This window comes from Stegodyphus dumicola, chromosome 7 (genome assembly GCF_044657685.1).
Source record: "Stegodyphus dumicola isolate Sdum_Otavi_A_Nest chromosome 7, ASM4465768v1".
Classification (NCBI taxonomy): Eukaryota; Metazoa; Arthropoda; class Arachnida; order Araneae; family Eresidae; genus Stegodyphus; species Stegodyphus dumicola.
The window spans coordinates 165,573,891-165,597,702 of record NC_140774.1 but is presented as its reverse complement, the minus strand read 5'-3'; the positions used below and the strand labels follow the sequence as shown (position 1 = coordinate 165,597,702).

Sequence of the window (23,812 nt, the reverse complement as noted above, 5' to 3'; positions counted from 1 at the left end):
TTCAAAAGCTGTGTTAGCTTCCGCTGTCCACGTAAATTTACTCTTTTTTCTTTTGATTACTAAGAGTGGTTCAACAATATTAGCGAAATCTTTTATGAAAGATCGATAATAAGAACATAATCCAAGGAAAGACGAAAGTTTCTTGGCGGTGTTGGGCGGTGGGAAATTCTTAATAGCTTTTGTTTTTGAATCTTGCGTTTCTATATCCTTTTGCGAAATTTTATAACCGAGATATTTAAGTTCTTTAGTTGCGAACTTGCATTTTGAGGCGTTAATTGTAAGACCGGCCTCTTTTAATAATTTAAAAACTTGTTCGAGGTCATTAATGTGTTGTTCCAACGTACTACTCGTTATAATTATATCATCTAGATAAATTAAAGTTGATTTTCCTAGGACAGGCTTTAGAACAATGTCCATGGCTCTCTGGAATGTTGATGGGGCCCCACACAACCCAAAGGGCATGCGTAAAAATGCATAAGTGCCCGATTTTGTTATAAACGCGGTTTTGTGTATATCTTCGGGTCTCATAGCTATTTGATAGTAGCCAGACGTTAAGTCCAAAGTAGACATATATCTTGTCGATTTGATCTGTCTAATGATCTCGTCTATAACCGGCAAAGGGTAAACTGGAAATTTAGTAATGCTATTTAGTTTTCTGTAATCGATAGCAAACCTCCAAGCCCTTTTATCCGAAGGAGGAAACTCGTTCTTTTTCCTACATAGTACGACTGGACTCGCGTACTCACTATTTATGGGCGTTATTATTTTATTCTTTAACATCTCCTGAATATGTTCTTCGATGATTAAGTCTTTTTGTTTATCATAGCGATACGGTTTAGTCCTACAAGGTTTTTCGGCATTTAATTGAATCTTGTGAGTCACGATCTGACAGTTTCCTGGTTTTTCTGAAAACAAATGAGAAAAATTACTCACCACTTGCTGTATTGCTTTACTTTCCTGGTCATTCAAATGGCTAAGGTCCAATTCAGGTGTCTCCACCGGTTCCACCACCCTCTGGTCCATCTCCAGCACCACGGAACTATCTTGAAAATTCAATTTGGCCCTCGCGGCCCTTAAAAAGTCCATACCTAAAATAAGAGAGTGTTGCAGGTGTTTCACCACAAAAATTAATGCTTTGAGATTTTCCTCTTTTACCTGTACGTTTAATGATACTTTCCCGATGCAGTGACATGTTTTTCCTTGCGCCGCTATAATTTCCGTATTTCTGGTTTTAAAGAGTCGTATCCTATAAAAATTCTTTTTGAAGAACTTTTCACTCATGAAATTTCCTTCTGCTCCTGTATCGATGAGGGCTTCTACTGGTACATCGCCAACCAGGACTTGTATAATTGGTAGCTGTGAGTTTTTTACGATGACTGTATTTAAATGTCTATTTGAGAGTTTTTTTAAAACTTCCGGGGTCTGGACCCTCCCTTTCACAGGCCCCTCTAGTCGTTTAAAGCTTTCCTTTCAATCTGTGTCTTCTGGGTACGCGGATGCTTATTTTCAAATTTTCTTTTTGGGCCTTGACCTTCGAGTTTCGATGCGTTAGCTTGATAGTTCTTTCCCCCATATGAGCGATTTCCATTTCTGGTTTCCTCCTTCCTTCGGGTACTTTGAGAATATGTTTCCCCTCTCGCTCTTTCCGCGATTCTGCGATTTTGAAACTTCACCGCCAATTCGAAGAGTTCCTGCAATGTTCTTGGGTTTCTAATTTCAAAGTAGTCTTGGACAGCGGGTAACAATCTTGGTAATATTATTTCAATTATCTCCGCATCGGGTTTTTTCCCATACAGCATATCCGTTAGCTTGATTTTTCGTAAAATAAAGTCCGTCAATTCTGCTGTATCCCGTTGATAGAAACTACATAGCTCGGCTTCCAGCCGTGCGCGATCTTTCACTATGGGGAAGGCCTTTACTAACGATTTTTTGAAATTTTCAAATGTATACGTCGGGCTTCCAAATTCACCTAGAAGAAATTTGCCTATATTTTTCCACCATAGCGCGGCCTGTCCTCTTAATGCTGATGTGGCGATGGCAACTTTTTGTCTTTCAGGCACAGGGTAGAGCTGAAAGTGGTTTTCTAGACCTTCTAAAAATACGGACACCGAATTTTTTCCGTCGAAATAGACGTTTGGCTTGATTGATGCTCTCAAAGTCTGGACCAGGTATCCAAATCCTTCTAACTGCGTTGTCATTTCTTGGTGTTGTCCAGCGGCTTCCATCCAGTTTTCGGCCATTTCAGTTCGATAAGTGTTCGGGCGCCAATATAACGTTGCGCGCCTACAACTTGCACGCAACCAAGGGTGACTGTGAAAGCTTGTATAAACCACAGAGTCTTGTAAAGGGTTTAAGTCCCTTTTTATTCAACGTAATAAATTACAATTGCGTCCTCTTGACGCTTACAAACTGTGCCCACTTGGCAGTCAAAATAAAAGTAATAACCTGAAAAGAAAATAAAGACAAGATTCTAACTACGAGGCTCTCTAAAATAACTAACTCACCGTGTTTTACAATACCGCTGCTAATTCAGCAGACTTGATGCTCACTGGAACAATTTCCACAACTTCCCGCCAAGCACATAGGCCGCAACGCGGGGTTCTTCAATTCTCGCTAACTACCTCCGCGCTCGCTAAGTAAGAATCTCACTCTCACCGAACTCGTTTCCTTCTATTTAAATCAGAATACTTCCGCTGATAATTTGAATCCTTGCGCGTTCTACTAAAATTTACATATTCTGGCATTGGCAGTTCCAGGGGAAAGTAAGGCTTGACAGGAAAGATAGTTTAAACTTAAAATAAATGTTAGTTAAAATAAATATAAACCCTACAACATTATATATAAAAAAGTACAATGTCCATGTAATTGCTATTTATTTCAGTAGCACAATGTATGCGTTGTGCATGCTGTAACTGATGTTATTGTTATCTCCTTCCCTGTAATGTATAATTGATTAACATTTTGCACACATTTAAGCTATGCTATCTGTTTCAGGCCACATTGTTCATTATCAGCTCTTTCTGTATATTTTATTTTTATGCAGTCTATGCGAATTGTTACTTTTTAAACGTTTCGTACCTTAGCCACCTACTTTGTACGTATACTACATACAAAGTACCCGATACCCGATAATTATACCTTTCTCGAAATCAGAGAACTCCGAACTGCGAGGCATCTTGCATGCGACTAAAGCCGATGCTGTTTCCTACACGATATATACCGGCGGGGCCCGTGGCGTACCTTGGGACCGCAGATATCGTCATTTGCATAGGTGTCCAAATACTTATTGGTAGTCAGTGTATAACCACAGCCCCTGTGGTGCATTCTGGACAACATTCTTAGTGGTGAAACGGTTGAATGATCCTTGGGTTCGGCCATTTCTCACCAGTAGTTAAGCAGAAAATTATATAACAATTTGGAGAGGAAGAAGAGACTAGAAATCAGATATCGAGTATTTATTGTATGCAGGCTGTTTGTAAGTGGTACAGGCTTCATTTCTCTTTGTATTGGTACTAAGCTTTTATGTTCAACTGAAATATTTCTCAAAATAACGGAACGAATTTAACGTAAATAGTCCCAACACCATGGACTGGAATGCTCTATTAAAATAAAAATCTAAGTTTTATATGGCTTTGTAAAGAAATATTGCAATTAATAAAATATTCAAATCTTTGTAAGTTCCAAAGTTATTTAGGTGTAAGATTCAGCAAGGTATATTTAACTCATATTTTCCGACTTTAATTCATATTGCTCACGAATGCAGTGAAAGTTGAATTCTAGGTATACAGTTTTACTCAAATTGTAGTCATTCCTATTTGAAAGAAGAAATTTTATTTTGTAACTGCTCCCTAATTTTCCTAAATTTTTTAATTTATTAAATTATTTCATGGATTTTTTTTAACTAAGGCATGGTATTTTTTTGGTTTTAACTTCTCGAAATATGGTGGGTATTTTAGTGACTGGTATTTTGATACTTATAGCATTAAAATTCTAATTAGTAAAATACGGCAATTAGTATAGTATGGACATATAAAAAGTTATGTTTTATTTGTACAGAAGCCTGGTATCTGCAGTTGTTTCTGTATAGAACGTTTTCATACATGTTTTGGGAATACCGTGCCATCGTCAGCTCCTTTTAAATCACGGACAAAAAATTGGGAAAAGAACTAAAATGCTTAATCAATGTAATCCTAATTTATGTAGATCAACTAACAATTTAGGGAAAAGATTTTTAAGGGGTTGAAGCAGAAATATAGAAAACTATATTTAAAGATAACAACAGTTAAATCAAAGGAGGAAATGTGCTATTGAATAAGACTTCAGCTTTCGAAAATTTAACTATTTTGTTAATTTAAGAATTGAAATTTAAGACAAAGGCTTAATTTTATTTGTAGATTAATTAAATATTAATTAGGTTGAGAGAATATCCTGCAAATTAAATATAAGTGTTCATTTTCTAAGAAATCAATTATGTTAATATGTATTATCCTTTCCAAAACTGCACAAATTTCTAATACGATTCAGACATAATAACTACAAATATTAAAAAACGTCAAGAAAAAATAAATTATTTGACTTGTCTTGTAATACAAAACCATCCACTCTCTAAACTCTCGTATAAATTTCGCATCAAACAAAATTTCTAGTCTTCAGTATTCAGGTAATCTAGAATTATTTTATGCATCCTTTTTTTTTATAACCTCATTCGGGCTAACTTCGAGATGGGGCACAAATAACAAAGATGTATTTTTAAGAGGCCATAAAAATGTTGACTAAACATCGAATTTGCATTAGAATCCGAGCAGCGTAGTTTCGATGAATAGTAATTGAAATATTTTTTTGTAAAACAGCGCATTTACAGCTACAAAATTAGATGTGTTTCCAGAGAACAATGATAAGCATTCAACGAGATACACTTTCAACATTTACTAGCAATTTGAGGCTGCCATAAGTTCTGAACAATCACGCAAGCATACATAAACACTTTCTTTATCACTCATTTGGCGTACTGTATTGACTCTTTTGCCTTGAAATTTTGATTTTTAGGTTTAAAAGTAATGATGACAGTTTTGTACCATTTCTAATCTACTGAATCTACTATTTTCTAATCTTCTGAATAAAAAATGAAACTGTTTTTAAAATTTTTTCTAATATTCTCCCCGGGAATAAATAGTGATGTTCAAATCTTTGAATGTTATTTTATTACGTTGCTCAAAAGGATTATATGCATGTGTTTTTATGATACTGCGTAGGACATCTGAACATTTGCATGTGAAATTCTCTTAAATTAAAAAATGCTTGATGTTGACTAATGAATAAAAGGACTTTGGACCTTTTTTCTTTGTTGGAATTAATATCAATTCAGTGTGTACTTGGACATGCTACAGATTTTTTGTCCCTCCCCCTCCCAAATAGAGCAAATGGAAAATACTTAGTTGCAGAATTTTTCAACAAGACGGAGCACTTTTTCACTTAACGTATCTTGTAAGAGACGAATTAAATCGTCGAGCTTTTAGGGCAGTGGATATGCAGAAATAGCCTACACCATGGCCCACAAGATGTCTTGATCTCATTCTATTAGAATTCTTCCTCTGTGGCTTTGTCAAAAATATGACTTACAGTAAGCGACTTGATAATTTTGACCACCTCAAAGGGAGAATTACACAAACAATTAACAACATCGCAATAGATGTTCTTTCCGAAGTATGGACGGAAATGAACTATCATCATCATAATATCTATGTTTTTACAAAAAACAGTTTCACCTTCGTTGAATTGTTCGAGTTTTCCATAAAACATGCTTTAAATTTAAGACTCGATTTTACTTTAGTTTAGACTTCAGAAGAGCATATTTCTTTTCTGTCTTTCAACTGCATTATTCCCGTCATCTCGAAATATATCATCTGAACTCTCAGAGCGAAAAGGAATAAAACTTCAATAACAATACTTCAAAACAAAAAGTATTTCAAAATCCCTTTAAAAGATGTAAGTAAAGTGCTTGAAGTAGACAAAAAAGACCACAAAACAAATCATTTACGCTAGGTCGCGAAAGGTTAAAAAAAAATCGAGCCTCTTTTTTTGTGTGTGTGGGGGGGAAGTAAGGGAATTACCATACATTCTGGAAGTGTGCCATGTAAATTCTAAACGATAATAAATTAATCTGCTGTAACCAAAAACAATAACAAACACTGTTTGAGTTATTGTTTTTGGTTAGAAATAAAATAGTGCCCGCAGAGGAGATTTTATGCTTTCGCAAACTGGATTCTTTTCTGCGGAAAATGTTTAGATACACTATGCAGTCCTCTCTTCCCTCCACCCTCCAAAAAAACTGTGTCAAATTCAGTAAATAATACTTTCTTCATTGTTTTGGCAATTTTCATAGGAAGCTGATGTTCTACTTGAAATGATGAGATATTCTACAGGTGCTGAAATATAATGATAAGTCTTCGAAGCAGTCCAAAAAATTACTTTTCCCTTTACTCAGACCTGTTATCATTTCTCCATAAATGGCCTCTTTTGATTGAAAACTTCTTTCAGTAGGCCTGCCCCCATAGTAATTCGAGTTTTACTAAAATCTCAGTTTTTATACGGTTTTCTTTCCTCTGTTTGGCTCAAATCTTGAAATTAATTTTTGACTAATTTTTCACAGACCCAATTCAATCGGAAATTTTCAAGCGCCTTACATTTAAGACTGCAATGTATAATAACAATAACAATAAAACTCTTCAAAACGAGTTTAAAAGAATTTTTTTAATTGAGCGGTGAATTTTTCTGACATACCCTTATTCAAACAGTATAATTTGGATACTTGTACCAGATGAAAAATTTTATCTTCCAGGTGAATATTTCTCGGAACCTGCACATAAGTTATTAAATACTGAGATTTTTCAAAAATTAGTGGATTTTTTTAACTATTATACATTTGTTAATGATATCAAGTTTTTAAATCAAACATTTCATCAGACATTTTAATTTGCTTTACAATTTCTATTCGTGATGAGATCGAATTTTAAAATCAAAGTGAAATCTCCTGGGAAAGTTCCTTAAAAGAACATATTGGCCCGCAAAATCTTGCTTTGAATAATACATATATTGGTAATTATGTTAATATGATTTATCATGATTTGAGCATTATTATAACCGACCTTTACGGACATTTTCAATGTTTTCTGGTATGTTACATGTACAGTTACTGAGTATTTTTGGACAGTACATATTTTAGAACAAGAACAGTTACTAGATACTCTTTAACACTAGCATAAAACATTACAGCGCTGTCACCAAGATTAGAACTCCAGACATCTCGAGCCGAACTGTCGTCCAATACACCATGAAGGCTTGCGGTAAGGAAGAAGAAAATTCCTCACGTTTTTACAAATATTTATTGTCTTTCAACAAATATTGTCAATGCAAAGGATGGTCTTTCAAAAATCTTCTTTTCCCTTGGCGATAGGTTAAATGATTACTTCCTTATAATTAAAAAGTTCTTTGGTATTAAATAAAACGATATCTGGATTTAAAATTATAGTTGTTTGGATATAATAAAGCATACGAAGGTTATGAGGACGGATGACTTCGCGAAGGACTTTCTAGGGAAAACTAGCTCATATCAACCACGCAGATAGCCCGTTTACCTGGGTTCTCCCCCAGGTCGAACTACCAGTATTTAACGGTTATCATCACTTGACCACCGTAGGATCCATTTAAAATAATAGACAATCCTATAATCTTAATATGTTGCATAAACCACAAATCATACAAATGCAAGTATTTTGATTTGGATGCGTAAAACTCACTCCAAAAAAATCTGTTTTTGATGGACCTTTTGTAGTAGATCAGTGATCTGAAAAGATGATCTCTAGGAGCAATACCTAAGGAAGATACCAAGTGTAGACAAGCCTCTCAATTAAACTGTGGAACCTTTGTCATTTTTTTCGCATGTGGTCTGGCTTTGTCGATGTTGGATGATGATGTCATATTCTTTATTTCATATTTTCACTTAAACTGCTGCATGAACATAGTAGAGTAATTCAAAGTAGATGAACGTTTAAATTATTTGATGTGGATCACGATGGATCAGGTTGTTCAAATGTTCCTTATTAAAAGGGGATTGAGTGACCGAACTGTGAGGCATCGATAAAATCATCTAGCATGGAACCCGTCAATTGATTTTCAATTGCATATTTTCCACACACAGCAGAAATTGCTCTGGAAATCTTCCGTAACACCAGAATCTTTGTTTCAATCATGAATCTTCTAAACCAGTGGTCGCCAAACTTACGGAACTTCTGAGCTACCGTACCGTTTTTAAATCCTAGTGGGCGTTTTCGCAGGATTGACAAAGATTTAAATTTTGGTCAAAGTTCTTAATTCACGTCTTGCCGATAGCTGTTTATTAGATGGAAATTTTTCATTTTCAACATCAAATCTTCGTTTCAGTAAGGTTGCATCAAGTAATGAGGTAGCAACTGGCCACATATTTCTCTCTTAAGGCATATTAATGATAGTGAAACCGCTTTAAATGTAATATTTTCTCTCATCCTGCTCAGCAATCTTCTTTCTTTCTACCAAGTTATAATTATTGCATTGGAGTAGCATCAACGCTAGTTGTTTTGCCGCCCGATACCCCTAAAATGTTTCTTACGGTGCACCTGCATGGTTACCCTTACTCTGGCGTATGCACTGCACTTCTTTAATCAGTTGCTATTTTCTGGCTTCCTAACTTTCATTCATCTTGTGAGCCTAACACTTCCTTTACGAAGCTTAGTAGCCCATACGCTTATAGAATCCATTTCAAACACTTGTCTTTCCAAAATGCCGTTGTCTAGAGAACTCAAGTGGACACTTATCTTTGGTTCAAACCTTGAGCTTCAAATTACACAAATATATGCGACTTGTTCTGCCATTAAAAGATTAAGGTATGACTTCCCTATAGGGCATGTCTCAAAGCTAACTGGAAGTCTTGATAGCGCTGCCATCAAACTTGGAGCTCAGATCTATCTGGTCAATCATCAAACAGGCGTATATAAAATATAACATATATTTTGAAAACTACATAGGAGAAAAGAAGGTGAAAAGGCAGAAACAAAAATGCATGTATTATGTCTAAACATCATAGTATGTATTATGTCATCATCAACAGATGATAGAAATTTGGAGATTGAACTTTCGTATTATATCTGTATTTATAAAAAACAAATTCATTACAGTAGTGCATGTATGTTTTTACCATTAATTTTGATTTATCCTATATTTGAAAAGCAACTCAAAATTCAACTGCTTTGGCTGAAGGTTCGACCAGATATGTGAGCTACTATGCATTTTTACCTCAGCTTGAGTTGCTTGATGTATTAATAGTACGATTTTTGTGTCCAGAATTATCGTGACAATTCCAGATATAGTGTCGAAAATTTTCGATAACACACAGCTTACTGATTATTTAAAAATCTGGAAGATTTCGCTGGATGCCGTACTAAAACGATGGAGCACTTAGAGCCATCATGAGCGACTCTGAGGATTCAGATAACACTGGAATTGCAGTCGCTTTCTTATTTTAGTGAGTTCTTATATACTTGTTCTTGTATACTGGGCATCAGTAAAACTAGTCATTCCAAAATTTTAAGTTAAAATGTTTAACGACTTCTTAGGTTATCATTCAGATAATTCGAATGATGACAATAACAATAATTGGTGTTGTTGTCTCGTCCATATATTTCCTGGAAGAATAGTTTCCAGAACCTCAAGGAGTTTGTGCTTCTACTTCCAACCCAGTTTTGAGGGATAGCAATCCGGGGGGTTATTCAAAGGTCTCCCACCCCATCTACAACCCCTGGGAAACACTCGGATCAACCCCCCTTCCTTATCACCAAACCGCACGAGAGGTCTTTCGGCTCGCCATACATTTAGAGTGCCCCCATGCCGCTGGGATTTAAACTCTTCCTGAAGATTCGCGAAATCTGAGAATTCAAATGTCCTAACATGAGATAAAACAGAATTCGACTTATCCAGTTTGCATCTAATGAATCAATTCAAATATTTAAATTTGATCTCATTATGTTGGTTCTTATGCTAACATTGTGGGAAAACATTGTGTATGAGATAAAAGTAAAGAAAAGTTACTCAGTTTGTTTTTAAAATTAGTGATTTATTCTTCGCTGAAATGAAAAATATTTTTCATTATTGCATTCATTAAGAACAATAAATATTCTTTCGATTTCAGTTTACTTCTACCTAAACCAGACAACAATTATGAATGAAGAGAAATAAACGAAACCAAAAGAAAATGCTTGGTTTTCCTGCGGAACGCTCAATTGCATTGTATAATAATTTCAAGTTTATATTTTGTTGGGGCTAACATTTTTAAACCCAGAACAGAAGAAATAAAATTTATTTATTTATATTTATATGCAATCAAAGCATTTAAAAAATGCAAAATTCTCATTAATTTACTTAAAGCTTTTTTATATTCAAAAACCTGACTATTTTTGAAGCGATAGAAGTATGGATTTTCAGCTCAAGATAACTTCAGTTGCGAGACTCGAAGTTTCACGAATTCTATTATGCAGCTCCCATCTCCAAGGTCAGTCTCTAATTTTCTGAGCGTATATACGATATAGTGTATCAGAGATGATGTCTTGGTCATCTTTGGTATACTAAATCGTATATATACTCAGAAAATTAGAGAGTAGATGAAAATTCTGGAGCTAAAATTTTATCCTTAAAAACATGCCGAAGAACATGAATTTTTGTTTCGTCAATTGGAAATTGGTTTTCCAAAAACAAATCTTCCATCGCATGAAACAAAATATCCAAAAGAGAGCTTAAAGGAATATTGGCTTCATCCTACGAACTTACCCAGTTATCTTTGAAATAAAATACAAGCCAAAATACGAGAAAATACGCTACTTTTCTTTAAAAAAAATCGGCATGAACATATTAGCTGCTGTTTTTTTCATTTCTGCAATAAAGAAAACGCGTTTTAGGATACTATGAAGAAGAAATTCAGCATATCTGATTTTTATTTTAATGATTTTAGATTCAAGATAGATATTTCTAATAAAATCATTTATGATCCTTATGAAGACCCTTAATCTTGTTAGGTTTCAGACCCTGATCCTAGTTTCTATACTGTTTCTCATCATATATGTTATTACTTCTTACTTATTACATACTACGCGATTAGGCACTACACAAAAGGGAAGGGATGCCCCATGGAGGTCTTTTTAGAGGAAACTGGCATGTATCCATGTTACCCATACAGTAAAACCATAAAAACGTCCATGCAGCCAACCCGTTCCCCGGAACTCGAGCCCTGGATCGAACTACCAGTGTTCGGCGACTTTACCGCTCGGAGGGGTACTTACGGAAAATCCCGTCGATCATTTTTGCCTATTAATGAAAAGACGCCAAACTACACAATTTTTCGCCCAAAATGGAAAAGTCTTCTTCAAACACGCGGTTTGGTGTAACCTTGGTTACACGTGTTAGTTATTATTTTTGAATAAGGACTCATTTTCCCCCCTCTATCACTCATTTTCGAAAAAAAAAAATGATTAAAATTTGGGACCTGCCTACTACAGAACATGCTGTTCAATATTTCCAAAGTTATGGAATCTTAAACAAATGATAATACTATAAATTTGAAAGAAGAATAAGAAAAGAACTTTTTTTTTTTTTTTTTTTTTTTTTTTTTTTTTTTTTTTTTGCTTGGCGCGATTGGCGCCGTCTCTTGTGGTCGATGGGATTTTCCGTAAGTACCCTTGGCGGCTGGCTGGCTGTCATCATATTTAAGAAACGCTTTCCTGATGGCCACCTTCCTAACATGACTACTTCTGATAATAGTAAGCATATATATATATATATAAACAAATTTAAATTCTTAACAAATACGTATAAAAGTAAAAAAGCAAATTTAAATTCTAAAAAAAGGAAAAAAGCCAAAATAATTTAAAATAATTTTAAAAAAAAATGTGCAAACATGTAAAAGATTTAATTCTCGAACTAATCTACAATATCATTTAAATTCAGAAGCATAAGTAAATCAAGTGCAAAATCTATCCATGAAAATAAATCTACTAATTTAATAAATTAAAATTAAATTAAACAATTTTTTTAAAAAAAATGCATATGTGAATGACCGTAGAGTAGGCAGGAGATAGACTTATCAAGGGGAAGTTGCCTCCAAACCTAACTCTCCAACCAATTTGATTTGCTTATGCTTCTGAATTTAAATGATATTGTAGATTAGTTCGAGAATTAAATCTTTTACATGTTTGCACATTTTTTTTAAAAATTATTTAAAATTATTTTGGCTTTTTTCCTTTTTTTAGAATTTAAATTTGCTTTTTTACTTTTATACGTATTTGTTAAGAATTTAAATTTGTTTAAATTTAAATTTCATTCCTTGCAGCAATGGCGCAAAGAATATTTAATTAAATATGTATTTAAATTTAATTTTAATTAAATTCAATTTATTCTTATGAAACAATTATATATATTTTTATTGATTTTCACTTTTGTAACGCGAGCACTTTTACAGAAGATCAAAATCGTCTGGAACCGTGTGTGGTCATCTTAAAGAAAATTCACTGCATCAAGGCTTTGCGTAACCTGGAATTTCTCAAGAACCTAAGCACTATTTTATATTACAGTTATTTATATTTAAATTTACTTTTCATTGATTATTTGATAAGAAAAAATTCAGAAATAATTTCTTGTAACTGAACATTTAATTTCGCGGTTCAGGAGATAAGCTAAAATTTAAGGAAGCATGAATTTTTTTCTTGTGTGAACAGCCCGACATGACAGATCCACTCAAATTTTCTTCTTTGCTCTTTTTACATCAGTTTGTTGCTAAAGAAACGGTGAAAATATGGCTATGATTCTCTAATATGAAAACAGCGCTCTCCTATTTATACTGGAACTTTTAGCGCTTTATTTCATCTCAATAATCGTGAAATAGTTCCTATCATCCATACAGAGGTTATATTTCAGTCCTGTTTGCGCATAAATTGAGAATGAAATACTTTCCGAAACCGTACATCGTTTGTGGAATCTGGCAATGTTAAGCGATGATGTCACGCGTCTATGAGCGGGACGCTTTCGAGAGTAAACTGCTGAATTTGAGAGTCTAGTGTCTATCTGCCTAGTTAGCATTCCGCTCGTTTCAACCGAAGATTGCTCAAACAGGTAGGCTTTTCTACAAGCTCACTGAGCTTTACTTGAATATATACTTAATATACACTCATTGAGCTTTACTTTACTTGAATATATTTTGTTTTAATGTGTAGTGAATGCTTAGGACAAATATTTTTAAGCAATTCTTGTATTTAAAATACAAATTTTAGGATAGGATACATCCTGTTAAATGATATTCTTCAAAATATTTTTGATACGGCGATAAATTGGTTGTATGAGCATTTATAGACTTAATTTTCAAATTAGTGTTTAAAAGTTTTCAAATATCAAAATAGTCAGCATCATTACAGTGCATTAGTTTCCTAAGTCGTTTAACTGTACAATTCCGTTTAAACGGGAGAAAATTAACCGGTTTCTTTACCGGGATCTTGTTGAAACAAGTTATGGCAAAACGATGGAAGCATTACTATTAGAATTCATCGGTGTAAAACGGAATTTCTACTGGAAATATAAAATGTGCGTGGGATAACAGCAACGATAACAGAGTTTCGGGTTCATAACTTAATTGCGCATAATCCAGAAGTTATAAATTAAGTCAATCATTAAAATTGTTTCATCTGAAAAATGCATCAAGCGCACATCTTCTGTTTTATTAATCTTTATGTATTTATATAACTTAATTTCTAATTAGTTATAACTTAATTTCATACTTTATTCTAATTAAAATTTCTTATCAGATATATTCTAATAACTTAATTTTTTGTTAATTGTATTCTAATAACTAAATTTCTTTTTAACTGCATTCTTCTGAATTTTTTCCTTTCTTATTTTTTATTCTTTCGTTATTTGCAGTGTTTTTTTTTATTTTGGTTATTGATTTAATTTTCGCAATGAAGAAAATTTTTTCTTTCCCGGCTTAAAATGTTTGAAAATACAGGTAAATTGCGTATTATATTAGTGTATTATTGTGTATATTGTGTGTTATATTCATCGTACTGAGTTATATCCTATTTTCCTACCTTTTTGGTGCTTACGCATTTTTTTGTCAATCATTTTCGGACACAAAAATTTCCACTGGACCCTGCGACTTAGTGCCAATAATGAAGAAACGTGACATCGCAACACACTGATAAGATCTTTGTTTAGATTTATGCAACTTCGATTCTCAGTAAGGCAGTTAAATTTTGTAAACGCTAATGGTATTTACGTACTGTCCCATCGACCATAGAAGTTGGCTACCGCCAAGATAGCGCTAATTGTTCCTGTGGAAATTTTGAAGAAAATTGCGCCTTGTCGATTTCCATTTTGCTGGGCCCTTACATTTTACCGAAAGCTCTGTTTAGAATCCTGTAAGTGCAAATAATAGTTCCAATTAATTACTGTTTTGTCGGTCGTATGCAACTGACTATATCGCGTCCATTAACATACGCTATTTTTATGGTAGTATCTCATAACTTTATAATTATCCACTACTTGCTATTCTGTGGATGGCAGATCCCAAATTTTAATCATTTTGTTTCGAAAAGGAAGATAAAAATAAAGTGATAACATTTAATTTATAGTCTGCCGATAAAAATAAAAGATGGCTCATCAGTCTCAATCGAGTTAAATCAAGAGAAAGCGCCGATTTTATGAGTATTTTGTTATGTCACGCTTATCCATAACTAGCGCTAAATCGTGCTCCTTTTAAGCAGATAGGCATCGAATGCATTTTCGAAATCGGCTAAATCTAACTTTAAGACCGAATTTTAGAGAGTAGACTGGTGTTTTTTCTTTCAAATAAATTCAAGACTTATTATTTCCTAGTTTAAAAAACACTTTTATTTGTGAGGGCCTCCATTACTGGCCGAGTAAAATTTCCTGAATTCGTATAAGATTGGAAGTTCAACCTAGGTTCGATCTTAAGTTTTGGCGGGCTTTGTTTGTTGGGTTACAGTGCTCGTTGTGACTGCTGCTGCCATGCTGTCTGAGATTGAGAAAGATGTTGACTGTCTGAAAAATGTCCTTTCATCAGATTAGGCCACATTTTATTTGAATGGTTGTGTCAACCTCCACAGTGCTGGAATCTGAGGGGGGGAGGTGAGAACTCCTACGCTGTGTTTGAGACCACCAGAGACAGCCCTGAGCTGAAGGTGGTGTGCGGTCTTATGCACAATAAAATCATTGGCTTTTTTTTTTTTTTTTTTTTAGTGGAAAGATTATTACAGCCAATACCTAGTTTGATATGTTGAGGTTATTTGTTCTGCCATAGATTCAATACATTCCGGACTTAATTTTCCTCCAAGTTGGTGAGCTACCTCATTGGGTTGTTATATGTCTATGTGTATTTGGTTACAACAATTTCTGGGATGATGGATCGGGGTGATGGTCCCATAAACTGGTCTCCGCGAGCATCGGACATAACACCACTGAACTTCTACTACTTCTAGCGTTATATAAAGGACCACTTTTATCAGACATAGTGAAGCAAGTAGTGAACAACATCGCTGCATTACGGTGCAGAATTACTCAAGTCATAACATCCACCTCGCATGCAATTCCAGGCCTCACCAACACATGGATAGAATTGCCCATCCCTCACAAACACATCGACGGAACTGGAATATCACCTGGATATTTCTCGAGTAACGAAAGGATAATGGGTTTGTTCATTAGCTTACTTGTTATTCAGTATTGACATGTGCAGTATAATTTGACAACCCGCTATATTTAGCAACTCATTTATTAATGAATCAACAATTTGCCCTTGAACAATCTCGCATGTAATTTAATTCTCAACTGTATTTTATATTTATACTTTTAAATTTTAGCATATTAATTTAAAGTCGGAATAAAGGAAATGTTCTGTCGGTTGTTTATTAACGCATGTGAAATTGAAGCACTAAATTTAAAAATGCATATACATTTGCATTTGTTGGATGAAGGATTTAATTTTTGTTCTAATAGTTATGTTTTGCTGAATTTGTTGAACCTTCTTTGGATTTAGTTTTGACTATACATTCCGAAACTAAAGTTTAACATTAAACTAAAGCAAATATTGGCCTTGATTTTAGTTTCCTTTTGTTTACGGAAACAAAATAAGAATAGATTAAATTACAGCAGAATGTTTTCAAAAATTTGAATAAAGAAACAATCTTGGATCATGTACTGTAAAAATGCACAATGAAGTTTATTTGGGTATATCTGTTACATTCACAGAATAAATTTAAGCTTTTCTTAACTCGGTGTAATTATTAATTCTAACTAAATTAAGTTTAAATTTTAACATTCTTTTCTTAATTTTATAATATGAAAGTAAATCGATATTCTGTTATTTGAGGTCACGTGTTTAAATTAAAAATTGAAATTATTTAACTATGTCCATTTTTTAAATATTTAATTTAAATAAACTACCTAAAATCATAAATACATAGAAGTTTAATATTTAAATTCTAATTTGAGTTGAAATGGTAAGGAAATGCATCCATAAACGTAATATTAGCGATTTTTCATTTAAAATTTTAAGAAAATTATTTAAATTTCATCCTAAAGATTTAACATTTGAAACTTAATCATGACTTTAAATGAACTCTCATTCTGCTAGCCTAGATCCCAAATTTTTTGTTTTGCTTAAGATAATATTTATGAGATCTTCCGCATTGTCTTTAATATATGCTTAAGAAAAGTTTTACGAGTTTCTAAAAACGCTTTTAGTATTCCCTCTGGGTCTTACCGATAAGGCAAGTTTGCTCAACAGAAGCAAATTCTTCGAAATTCCTTAGAGAAATCTTTCCCAGGACAAAAGTATTCAAGCTGCGGTTGCTTTGGTGTTAAAAGTTCGGTAGAAAATATCAGTTTGAATTATTGTGATCACATTTTCCAAAAGCTACAGAAATCGTTTTCTTGCCACGTATCATTTAACAGAAAATTCTGTGGTAAGCTTTTTATTCTGCTAGTGAATATGATATAGTGTTTGTACTGCTTCCACCAATTCAAGAAGTTCGCTAGTGACTAACTGTGTGTAACTGTGTAAGTGAACAAACTGCTTATCATTGGCAGTTCGAACCGCGTTCGACTCGCTGTGAATGGGCTGCATAGATGTTTTCATAGGTTTCACCTGCCCAATGTGAATATAAACAGTTTTCCCTCAAAATGCCCTCTATGAAGGCATCAGCCTTAAGCAGATAGTCTTTGTTTGTTTTCTCATAAACTCACCAACTAAATTTTCAGAATAGAGTATATGACAATAATCTCATCCTTATTGGCACACACTTTCTTAACACAAGACGGCTAAAGGTTAGTCGATCCATTATTTTTAATTAATAAGTTTCAGAGTACACCATGTTTGTTTATATAAATTTACGTATTGAAAAAGGGAGCGAAAAAGAATCAAATTTACTCTTAATTAAAAAAATGCTCGTTATCTAATGACTTCTGGAATGCTATAAAAGTTTTCCTAATTTCAACACTTATTATAATTCAATAACAAAATTTTCCGGTTTCTAAAAGCTCTTTCGTGTTTTTGGATAACACTTCGTTAGCTGTAACTAATACTTAGTTCGTTTTATTCTGAGCGAATTGCTCTCCAAAACATGCGTTCAGAATGTTGTCTTCATTGTTCGTTTGTCTGGTACGTACAATAAAAGGAACATATATTTTGTTGTAATGAGAAAAATATAAAACTTTATATTTATATTTTCTGTTCCTCACACACATCTATATTTTCTGCATTATGAGCTTCAATAAAATACTTCCTTTTCCTTTACATCGGGTTGCTCTATGCTCCGCATTTATAGAGTTTTAATCCGCTCCAAACTTGTCTATGGCTGTGTTATCTATGGATCAGCAAGACTTTCTGTGCTACTGAAATTGGATCCAGTTCACCATCAAGCGCTACGTATTTGCTGTGGGGCTTTCAGAACATCTCCATTCCAAAGTTTATATGTCATCTGTTTTGAACCATCTCTGGAATTTAGACGCAAGCAATTGTCCATCGAACTTCATTATAAAGTAATGTCACAGGCCGAACATCCTGTGCGACTGATAACATTTGATCAGTACTGGCGTTTTTAACAAGCACGTCCTTCATGTATCCTACTTCATCTTCGCATTCACTCACTGATTGAAGAATTCAACCTAAATAATCTGCATCCCAAAAGCTTTGACTTTTTCAGTATTGCTCCCTGGCAATAAATGAATATTCACATACTTAACATTTTTGGAGGACGTAAGAAGAGCAGTGCCCATTGGCTCCAATATCAACAAATTTTCCTGGAGCATAGAAACAGTTATTCCAACTATACTGATGGCTCAAAGAATCATGATCATGTCGGGGCAGCTTTTGTTTGTGATAAAGAAATCAAGAGTAGTAAACTTCATAAGGCTGCATCTGTCTTTACTGCAGAAACTTTTGCCATTTTGAATTCCTTAACCTTTATTTCTAAGCAGAATAGCAGACAGTTCATCATATACTCTGACTGGTCTTGATTCAATAAATACAAATACTGGCCACCCTTTGGTCTTATAAATTTTAAAGGCACACCTCCGTTTGAGAAACTCAGGTATTGCGTACTGCTGGGTGCCTGGACATGGTGACATCAAAGGCAATGAACTCGCCGACGTCGCAGCAAAATATGCTGATGATGTCCCTTTTACAGACATCCGGAATTAAATAAAGTCAAAGCTCTTGTCCAGGTGGCAAGAACCCTGGGAATGTTAGAACAAATTAAGGCAGGTAAAACCCAATTTGGAGTATTGGGAGCCCAGAGGGAATCGAAAGGAGGATGTACTACTGACTCGCCTACGAATTGGTCACTGCAGACGGACACATCAGTATCTCTTGAAAGGAGATAATGAGCCTATTTGTGGCACTTGCAACGTTTCCATTTCAATCAATCGCATTTTAACCTGTTGTCCTACTTTTAGTCAAAAAGTGATTATCATTTTAACTCAACGAATGTTAACATAATCTCATTGGAAGAAATCCCCACATCAACCTCATAAGATTTTTAAAAGACATCTCTCTTTACCATATGATTTGAAGTTATTTTCCTTTTATCCTGCTCCACCTCTTGCTAGAGCATTTCTCAAAGTCATTTCCCCATGCCTTCATCAGCATTTCAGGTTCATTTCACCAATTCATTTAATACAGTGTGTTTGTGTATCTTGAATTTTATTCACCATTTGTCTAGCGCATAATAACCTTCGAGGTTTTGTGCCATTGAAAATCAACCAACCAACCAACTTTTACTTCGGTGGTTTTTCTGCGTCTAGCATAAGTGAAGTTTTGATTATCAAAGTCAAGCATTTTCTTCCCTATCTTAATTCAGGGTTTCGAACTGGGCTACATAAAAACTATTGACACTGGCGGACAACAGTAGGCAAAAGGCCTTCACTTTAGTTCGTGAAGTCCAGCAAGACTTCGGCGTAATTCGAAATTAAATTTTCTGGTTTTGATTTTGGAGTAACATTATTTTGTAGTATCTTTTTGAGAAAATTCTAGTGGAAAATAATCGTAGCATGAAAATTATTTGAACATAAAAAAAGTTAACAATGGAAGCTTAAAAAATGTGGAATTATTCGATATTCGCAAAATCGTAGAAAAGCTCCTAAATTTCGTGAAAATTCTCACCCAGATAAACATAACACAAAAGTGAAAATGAAATGAATCTACAATCAAAATGCGATCGCTTACGCAAAAATAGCACAAACATCGTGATATTGACTATGGGAACTTAGAATGTAAAATGCAAACGGACATTCGCTAAACAGCTTTCTTCTTTCTTTTCAAAAGCTTATGTTAGTACTGCCTAAATCAGGTGCTTTGGGAAGATGTACTTCCATGTACTTCAAGCTTAAAACTTACGTAGGTTTAATGAGAGGCAGGGTTATTAATATTAAAGGAATTGAGCCTCTTTTCCTTCATGAATAATTGCAGGGAAATTCTCATATGATAGCAATTTTTCCTATTGGATGGACATATTCCTGTAACGACATCTCTATTTCTTGGAGGTTCATGCATTGTCAACGGACACAATCATTATCGAGACGTAGGAGCACATTTGGCATGGCGAGAGTTTTCTGACCCTGCAGCCCTTTTCACTATAGTTCAGCGCTCCTCGGTTCAAGATTTAGTATGCTTTTTATAAGGGGCGGATACCTGGACGACGAACCTGGAATGTGAATTGCGCCAATGCATTACTGCTTCGGTTCATTGACAAATGATGAGTGTGCAAAGTGTGAGGCTCTCGCTTTTGTAAAATGTGCCCATTGTGAACTGTTTTTCTGCCCGTCTCACTTTTTTTTTGATTAATTTCACATCGATTGTAACTTGTTATAGTTTTTATTTGAAGTCAATAGCGAGTCACATTTTCAACATCCCAACATATATTGTTTCTTCCTTTCTATTGTATCTCCACCTTCGTAACATATTAGTTCATATAAATACGTGAAATGAGCATTTTAGCGGCTTTTGGTGTCATGTTTCCAACACTTTACTGATACTTTGTGGGTCCTATAGCTCCTAAACGCTTGTCCCTCTGCCTCTAAGTATTCACAGTTTTTCTACTTGTGACATAACCTTTCAGAAAATATATGGTTTCCGGTAAACCGGTATCAAAGAAGAGAAGGTTTACTTGTGAGTAACTAGACAACTATCTTGAAGCGTTGCTTACATTTTTCAGCTCTTTGTTACTTCAGGAATTTAAAGGAAGAAGTAGTAATGGAAATGCATTCATCAAACATCAAATACAAAAGTGCAGGTACTCAGAATTTCAGAGTCTCAGTGTTTACAGTAAATGCTGAAAATATCCTTTTCTAACTTTCACAAGGTTTTAGAATAATTTGCAGAAACTTTGTGATAGACTATCTACTGCTGTTATACATCACTGGATGGACATCTGATTTGCTACAAGACTTTTTAAGTAAGCAGTTGCAAACTGCTCGGGAGTATCTACGCATAACGCTCAAGCAATATAATTCAACAAACGTACATTGTTTCATGTAGCAAATTATCAAATTTTATTATCACAGTATTTAAAAATAAATTGAGGGTATAATGTTTCAATTTTAGTTTTAATTTTACCGTACTTCGTAGTTTTACCTTTAATTTTACTGTACTTCGTACATTATCTCGTTTCTCGTTAAACGCAACCCCTGACCGAAACTGTTGACTATCAGCGTGATTCAAACTTTGAAAACTCTATATTTTTTGGGGGGGGGGCAGGGGGAATCAAAAATTAGCTTTTTGTACAGAATATGTTTTCCAGATTCTTGATCTTTCTGTACATAATTTCTGCTACTTAATTTGGTTTTTATTCCATCCTTTTTATTAAGAAAGTTTGGATTCACGTTTTCGCAGTGCTCCGTTTTCTGTATTCACTGAAATCATTGTATTTATTCTTGGTTGTTGATTTTTATAACTAGCAAAACTCAATTTCGAATTAATATGTATGAGAAGCACATAAATTTTAAAGTAATACGTATGCGAAGCGCATAAAGTCAGTATTAAACTAGCATTAATTTTAAATAAACTTTCTACATTTTGCTAGGACATAGTAGAAATTTTCTCAAATAGTAAAATTTATTGTACGGTAAATTTTCAGGTTTTATATCTGCGGTAGCGTTTGGTTGGGAAATTAGCAATATCTATAAATTAATGCTTAGCAATTCAATTTTTATCTTGCAAAAAGCAAAAACAGGCACCATTTTATGTTTTTGATTTCTACCAGTGGTAAACTATAAAAGTTTCAATAAAAGATTCTCACTTTTTCTTATAATACCAAATATCGGCCTAAACAAACATTTTACCTAAACAAGATATAAATAACTGTATATGAAAGAATTAAAGTATAAAATTTTAACTGTGAGTTTGTCATTAACATGTTGAGTGCTACATCTGTCACGGTGACTGATACTGAATTTTCCATTCAAGCCGCATCAGTCGCCGGTGATTGACCGTGGTAAATGCGGTATAAAATTAAAGTTACATTGTTTTATTGCATTTTATTGAAACACGGTAAATGTAAAAAACGGTTGTTCTTCGGCAATTTCTGAAGTAACATTCAACTGATTCCATTGACCTTTTCACGTTCTAGGCTTGAATATTTTTGTCTGCTTTATACCAAGAACCACAGAGAATTGAATGCATATAAAAGTAAAAAAATTCTAATCTCAACTAACAATCTTGCAAGTGCTCTTGGCGCTGCTATTTCACAATACCAGCGCATTTCTGAACAGCGGGCGTGGGCTGAAGAGAATTTTCGTATAAATTCCCGTGGCACTCAACGTGTTAACTGGGTCATTGCGCCGCACTAGGTCCTTCTGCACATTGAAATACTTTCAAATTTGCTTCTCACATTAGAAAACAATACGCTTGCGCACTCTACTATAATGCTGCTTAATAAACTCGCCATCCGGAAGACTTTTGCGTTTAGGAAGGTAATAGGCTATCATGAAACTATTATTCAGTAGCGCTGTTTTGAAGTGATGACTTCTTTATACATACTTGTTGCTTGGTCAGCCTTTTCACCCACTTCACAGCTTTTATTTTGATTTTTTTCGTTAGAAAGTTTGCAACCAAGTTCGCTACGTTTTATTTCGCGGTGTAGTTTCCTATTGTGCTCCTTAATTACGGCTATCGTTCCATGATACTGTAAACATATTACTTTATTCTCTGTATTAGCAAAGAAATGCTTGTTTGTCCATTCTTCATTAAACACGACATTCATCACCGAATTTTACTTTTTTCTGAGGTTTCACTAAAGTTCGAAATTTATATATGTACTGTTACAAAGACAAAACCGAAATTAGCCATATCTACAGGAAAAGTATTGTGCATCGGTATCTACACTGCACGTGCATATAAGATGGAGCCGTTTTAATGGTAAATGAGACAAAAATCTTCGGATGCGCACGGGAAGAAAATCTCGGCTCAAGGCGGATTTTTCTGTCTTGGCAGGCCGCTATTTGCCGCCATCTCTGATTCAAAGATATCTAAAAATTACTGATGAATGTTGTATTATCACAGTATTTAAAAAATAAATTGAGGGTATAATGTTTATTTTACCTTTGACATCTATTTGCGAAGGAGTGGATTCTCAGTTAGTGGGAACTTCGTGTGGTTTTACCCTGGTGGTGGTGGGGATTTTCATACTTAAAGCGGGTATGCGGTCAGTTTTCGTTTAGCTTTTTTAGCTAATGAATAGAAAAAGTAACTTTTATCCAAGTTTTCTTATTTGTCAACATTTTTCATACATTTTTGTTTAATTTACAAATGCATGCCAAAAATATCTTAATCGAAATAAACGTGTATGCAATTTTTTGAGTTTTGGAATGGAAAGGGGGATCTTATAGAAATATTGAAAGGGTTGTATGGATGAAAAACGGTTGAGAACCACTGTATCAGAGCGATTTGATGTATTATTAGGGCGAGTTTGAGATGAAACCGATATTAGGCTTTCTAAACATAGTAATTATTTAGCCCACTAGATGGCAGCACCAAAGGACTGATACATTTCTTAAGTAACTACTATGTAGATTAAGAAGTACTGAAATAAACCATATGATGAATTAGCATAAATGAATTTTCCATAAAATACAAACCATATGATAAATAGCATAAATGAATTTTCCATAAAATACAAACCATATGATAAATAGCATAAATGATACCGTTTCGGAATTTAAGTAATTTTCG

The 23,812-nt window shown here is 34.2% G+C and overlaps 1 protein-coding gene across 2 annotated transcripts in view; it reads left to right on the top strand.

Annotated features, from left to right (window-relative positions):
• Positions 1-13,056: 13,056 nt before the first annotated feature.
• LOC118185380 (potassium voltage-gated channel subfamily KQT member 1-like) overlaps positions 13,057-23,812 on the top strand; it is a 191,094-nt gene continuing 180,338 nt past the window's right edge. For both annotated transcript variants that reach the window (XR_015042242.1, XM_085821054.1), the window contains exon 1: positions 13,057-13,188. The gene's annotated coding sequence lies outside the window, so the exon portion shown is untranslated. The remainder of the gene's footprint in view (positions 13,189-23,812) is intronic.